General features: G+C 43.1%; 1 protein-coding gene and 1 long non-coding RNA gene across 2 annotated transcripts in view; one reads left to right on the plus strand and one right to left on the minus strand.

The window, feature by feature from the left end:
- Positions 1-5,704, minus strand: part of ADGRA1 (adhesion G protein-coupled receptor A1) — an 841,033-nt gene that overhangs the window by 593,872 nt on the left and 241,457 nt on the right. The window lies entirely within an intron of this gene.
- Positions 1-5,704, plus strand: part of LOC109287525 — a 19,893-nt gene that overhangs the window by 7,497 nt on the left and 6,692 nt on the right. Inside the window, exon 2 of the long non-coding RNA XR_002094885.1 lies at positions 1,827-1,834. This is a non-coding gene — a long non-coding RNA (uncharacterized LOC109287525). The remainder of the gene's footprint in view (positions 1-1,826; positions 1,835-5,704) is intronic.

The raw sequence follows: 5,704 nt of genomic DNA on the forward strand, positions 1-5,704 counted from the left end.
CATTGTTGCCTTTGATTTCAGGCATTATTATATTTATATAACAACATGGAAGGACATTTCAACATGAAAAAATAGTTTTAGTTTAAAACCAACATTTAAAAAAATCAGAATGTTTTTGCATGCACAATGAGTGTACAGGGCACCAAGAGGACTAAAAATACTGAGCAAATGGATCCTTAAGGAGTCACAGAGAGAAGAGATCAATGACTCAGTGGTGACTAAGAAGAGTTTGAATACTATCATGACTACTGAAACAGACTGAGATGCCTAGCATGGGAAACCCTTCTCCCTGCTGATGGCTGCAGATGGCTGTGTTAATTTATAGCTGGTTCACAACTCTGGGCCACAGGTGCATGCATTTAGGCTCCTGGGAACTACATTGCATTCATTAGGCATCTTTTCCAGGACTGGCATGTCTATGCCATCTTCATAGCTGTCCATCAGGATTGTGACCAGACAGATGGAGCAGCCCTCCAGGGGTCTGCTAGTTCCATAGAGACTCTGAGGGGCCTGAAGAATGTGGTAGCTGAAAGAAGCCTGAGGTTTCTTTAAACTGTGCACCCACTGGGAACTCTCTGCATTTCCACAGGGCAGTTCAGTGCAGGCTGGGTTTCCTTAGACATGCCCCACCCCTTCTATAAATGGCTAACTCCTATTCCAGCAGTGTTGCCAAGTCTTACAAAAATAAAAGTGGCACTGCCTTTAAAAACAAGCCCAACCCATTTCAAAGAAAGGGGAGTGGGGATACTTATTAACCCACAACTCTCAAAAAAATTAAAGTGACTTTTAGAAAAAACAAGCCCAATTCCACTGATTATAAGTGGACTTGGCAACACTGTACTCCAGCATGCAACTTCAGTTTGCATTCCCAGTTCAGAGTAACAGCAAATGAACAAACTTTCAGTGAAGGAAAGGGAGGAGAAGAAGGAAATGTGCACCCAACCAACTTTTTCTCCAACACTTAGTCATGCTTTCACATTTCTCTGCTGCCCTGTGTCCCAAGGTTACCACTATCCCTATACCCTAAGCATACAGGAAAAAAAAAAGAGATAAAATATGCAAAAAATATTTATAATTTTTTTAAAAAAAAAGGTTGGGAGGCTACCCTAGGCCCAAAGGTAATCCAAAATAATTTTAAGCCTGTTATCAGAACTGTTTTTCTGTATCTTAATAATACTTTTATTGACAAAGTTCTAACATTACTTACACAATATTGTAACAGGGACCCTGACAGGGAGTTCCAGTTACTAAAAAGGGAGAAATACATCTGACTAGTCTGCTGTGTAAGTAAACAAGCAACTGAGATAAGGGCTGTGGGACCATAGACCTAAGCAGCAGCATGGAAGATCAAGTGGCTCATTAGCCCTAAGGGCATACACTTGTGTGAGCCTCTTACTCTCCTGACTCAAATAAGATGGCACCCCAGGAATAGAAGAGGGGAATGCCTAGGAGACAGGGCTGCCATGACAGGAAAGCGGCCACTCGAGAAGCCTTGCAGGAGCTGGGACACCTTGAGCAGGGTGGTGAGAACTCAGCAGGAGGAAGGCTCTGGTGTTTACCAGGGTGAGATAAGGTTTTGTTTAAAGCCATAGCTTGTTTTTTTTCATTCCAAATGCTTGTTTAGCCAGGACTAGGTTGCATTTAAGTTCTAAATTTAAATGGTGGACACAGAGTGACTATGCGGGGTGGCTGCAAGGTACCCATTAGGGTGCCTTGAGGGGCACACAAAGTTTGAGCCCTGCCAGGGGGCAGGGGATGCAAGTTTCAGAAGGGCCCAAGGCACAGGAGCACAGGAGGTTTTGGCCCCTGCCAGGGCTGGGCAGAAGACAGGCTGGTTGAAGCTTAGAAGGCCCAGACCCTGAGCCAGGCAGCACAATATAGAAATGGCTTGAGGCTGGGAGGGCCAGAGCTGGAGCCCCAAAAGAGTGAGAGCTGGAGACGGAACCCCAGGGAGAGTAGGCAAGAGAGATGGGAGCTTTAGATGAGCAAGAGTAAGAAAAAAAGAAAGAGCCCATGAAGGGCAAGAGTGAGAGAGGGGCCAGGGCTCAGAAAGGAAGCCAGGACTGGTACCCAGAACCCAAGGTCCCCAGACAAGTGGGCCTTGAGCAAGGGACTCAGCTGAAGCTCCCACAAGGGCTTTGAGGTATTGGGTTGCGTGAAAGTGCTCTGTTAAGATGATAACCTGTAATATCTGCAAGGCATGGATGTGGTTACAGGGGTGGTCAGAGGCCACAAACACAGTCTGTAAGGCACCCACTGCCCAGAAGCAGCAATAGAGGCAAGTAGGGCCCTAACAGATTGGACAGAAAGTAACTCAGCCATGGATTGGATTACCTTTGGGCCTAGGGTAGCCTCCCAACCTTTTTTTTAAAAAACAAAAAACAAAAAACCCAACAATATCAAGGTGTGGGAAGAAAGCTGGAGGGCAAGGCCCAAGAGGCCGGAAGAGGCACAAGTCACACAATTACAAGGGAGCACTACACCATTGCTCAGCACCAGCCCTGCTACAAATACCTTTAGATCAAAATTCAGCCTCTTCCTCAGGTATTCATTAAAAATAGAAGTATACATTCTGGAACATTATATGAAGATTGTATGCCTGTATTTCACAAGAGTATATGAATTCACTTTATTTAATAATGTAGGGAAGTTGGCATTTTTATACTGAATTAAGAAATCCATTAAGGTAGTAAGTAGGCATATGGTTAAATCTGAGAACTGTAATGTATGAATTACTGAAATATGGAAATGCTATTGTAAATGGAAATGCATCTCTGATTCTTTTGCTTGTTCTGCTGTATTCATTTGGGAATAGTAATTCAGATAGACTTTGAAGAATACAACTAATTTGGCATTAATTTTAAAAGGTTTTACTAAAACTTAGTTGTCTTACATTGTTTAGAAAGTGAGCGGTGAGCCACATAAAAAGTAGGAAATTCAGCCTACATGTTCTGAGCTTGGTATGCTTGCACACAATTCCCCCATTACTTGTGTGAAGGCAGACTTTGGCCAAAAGTGAGAGAAGTTATTACATATGTCAACCCATTCTTATACATAGATTATCTTATCTTAAAATGTTAATTTTCCACTTTACCAAAGAATAAAACATAAAAGTTATGTATTAATGGACTTAAAATCTAAAACTTCAGAAAGGGAATCCATCTTCTTGCCCACCTACTAGTTCAATGTAATCTTGAAGGAATATGAGAATTAATGTAAATAAATAGCTACAAAAAGAACCCATTCAACCTGTTAAATTAGCCTGAAATGGGGTTTTGGTCTGGTTACATAGTAACAAACTAGAGGTGCACCAATACATCAGTCCATTATTGGATCAGCACTGATATAAAGAAAATTGACTATATCAGAAATCGGCCTCATCTGGCCAATTATTTGGCCGATAAATGCTCATGCCTGCATGCAGCCACAGTGCAGCATGCAGGCAGCAAGGAGCAGAGCCTGGCAGCATGGAGAGCTGCATGCAGCTGGTAAGTCTGTTGTGGTGGAAGCGGGGGGAGGGGCGTAGGGTGCCAGATCAACATCCACCACAGTGAGGGAAGAGTGGTGCTGGGGCTGGGGTAGGCACTGCCCAGCTGAGGTGGGGTAGGCATAGGACAGAGCTGCAGCTCATCTGAAGGGTGCAGGGTGGAGGGCAGCAACTCCCACTGCTACACAGCACTGATCCAGGAGCGGCTCGTTCAGCAGCTCATCTTTTCATCTGGTGGCTCCCACTGCTGCTCCTGCCACTCACCCAGGAGGGCACAGGAAAGGGCATGTGCCCCTGGATCTGTGCGGGGCAGGTTGGGCTGGGCAGTAAAAATTGGCTCTCGGTATCGGCCTCCAAAATCTCTATCGGTGCACCCCATAACAAACTTTTCAGACAGCCTTGTATAATTGTTTAGATTTTTTTATTTAGGTGGGAAAATAGCATACTATACCCTCACTACTGCTACATGATGTATTGCATCATTTTGTACACTTCAACAAGTAGTTCCCCAAAGCTGGTCTTCCAATTTACGTGAACAGTTTAGGACCCAGGGGCAAGAACGGTAATTGGATAAATTCTTGTTAGCATCACCTAGATATGAAAGGTGTTTCCAGATAAAAATATTTTAAAATATTGGTTTGATTCTATTGATAATGACAGAGGAAGATTTAATTACACAGAAAGCCTTTCAATTAACTCTGTGGTTAGGGACAGAAGTTACTCATAAACCAGTTTAAGTGATCAGAAACTGGTTTAAACGTGTAACAGAATAGAAGTTCAGTGCACATAAACCAGTTTCAAAATGACTGAAACTGGTTTAAAATAAACCTGGTTGAATGTGATATCAGACTTCTTGGTTCAAGTTAAATCAGAGTCCCGCAGAATGCTGTCTGCTCCAGGGAGCAGAGCTGGCCCTGCTCCTCTGCTCCCTACCGGGAGCAGTGAGGGCTGGCTCACTGGCTAACTCACCCCCTACCCCCACCCCAGGAGAACACCAGCTGGGGTCTGGGGCCAGAGAGAGGGCTTAAATTCACCTTTCCCTATGAACAGTGCTGCCCTACCCTGCTGGCTTACTTAGTGCTGGCTGTGATTGTGGACTACAAATCCCAGAGGCAACTGGAAGCAGGAAGAGGAAGTGATGAGCAACCCTGCAGAATCCTGCTGCTATGATTGTGAACTGCAAGTACCAGAGACCTTGGGGGCAGCAGGAAAAGGAAGTGAACACATAGCCCATGCTGGCTATGTGCCTGAGAGCCATGCTGTAGCACTCCCCAGCTTCTGGATTGAGCCAATACAGGCATGTGGCTGCATTTCCTGAATCACAAGTGAATGTCTGTTCATTTGCTTATTGGTTCAATCTTTGCAGCTTTGACTAACCTGCAAAGACTGAATCAATTCAGCCTCAGGTTTCTGACTGTCTGCAAGTCACAAGTGTTTATCAGGGAGATTGGAAGAGGCTTTACAACCAAGGACATGAGTAGAATTATTCATCTGTAGTATTTACAGGGATTAAAAGAATTGAAGAACTTCTCTCCTGGGAACACCTGGACTATGCCTTTTGGGAGTCATTTCAAAATGGAGTCTGGAGAACCAGACAAACAAAATAGTCTTATATGGGGGTGACTGGTTTACAAGCTCCCTTTTTCAAATAAATTAAAAAGATCCACGGGCATGTTCACTATACTTTTTGTACAGATGTGTAAGTGTGGAACAGAACTTATTGCTACCCAAATACTTACACCTTTACCTCTTTTCCCAAAATTTCATGGAAAAATCAGATTTGAGGACAGTTTACATGCTTAGAAGCACATTTAGCACACTAAACAGATTTCATAGTGAGGAGTTAGTAGAGACATAAAGCTGTAAGTTCTGCTTATTTCTTCATGTTCTGTTTCAGATATATTGTTTGTTTCATCATTGGTATAGTGTCATTTATAGTTAAACAACTTCTTGTGAATTTTGGAATGTTCTTCAGACCAATCTTCATGCCAGAAGCTCCTATTAAAAACAATGAAGGATTGCTAAACTGTATTAGAAATCTGTCCCTACATTTCCAATTTAACACCAATCTTGGAAATATACATATTTCTTGTTTTAAACCCTTTCAATATTTATAGCAGTACATGGACATATACACTACAGTTGGTACTGCAGCAGCACAGTATAGAACTGATCAATGAACAGCTGTGTTAGGAACTGGAGTCAGATTCCCAGAAT

The sequence above is a fragment of the Gavialis gangeticus genome, unplaced genomic scaffold (genome assembly GCF_001723915.1).
Source record: "Gavialis gangeticus isolate Ggan-Ray unplaced genomic scaffold, GavGan_comp1, whole genome shotgun sequence".
Lineage (NCBI taxonomy): Eukaryota > Metazoa > Chordata > Crocodylia > Gavialidae > Gavialis > Gavialis gangeticus.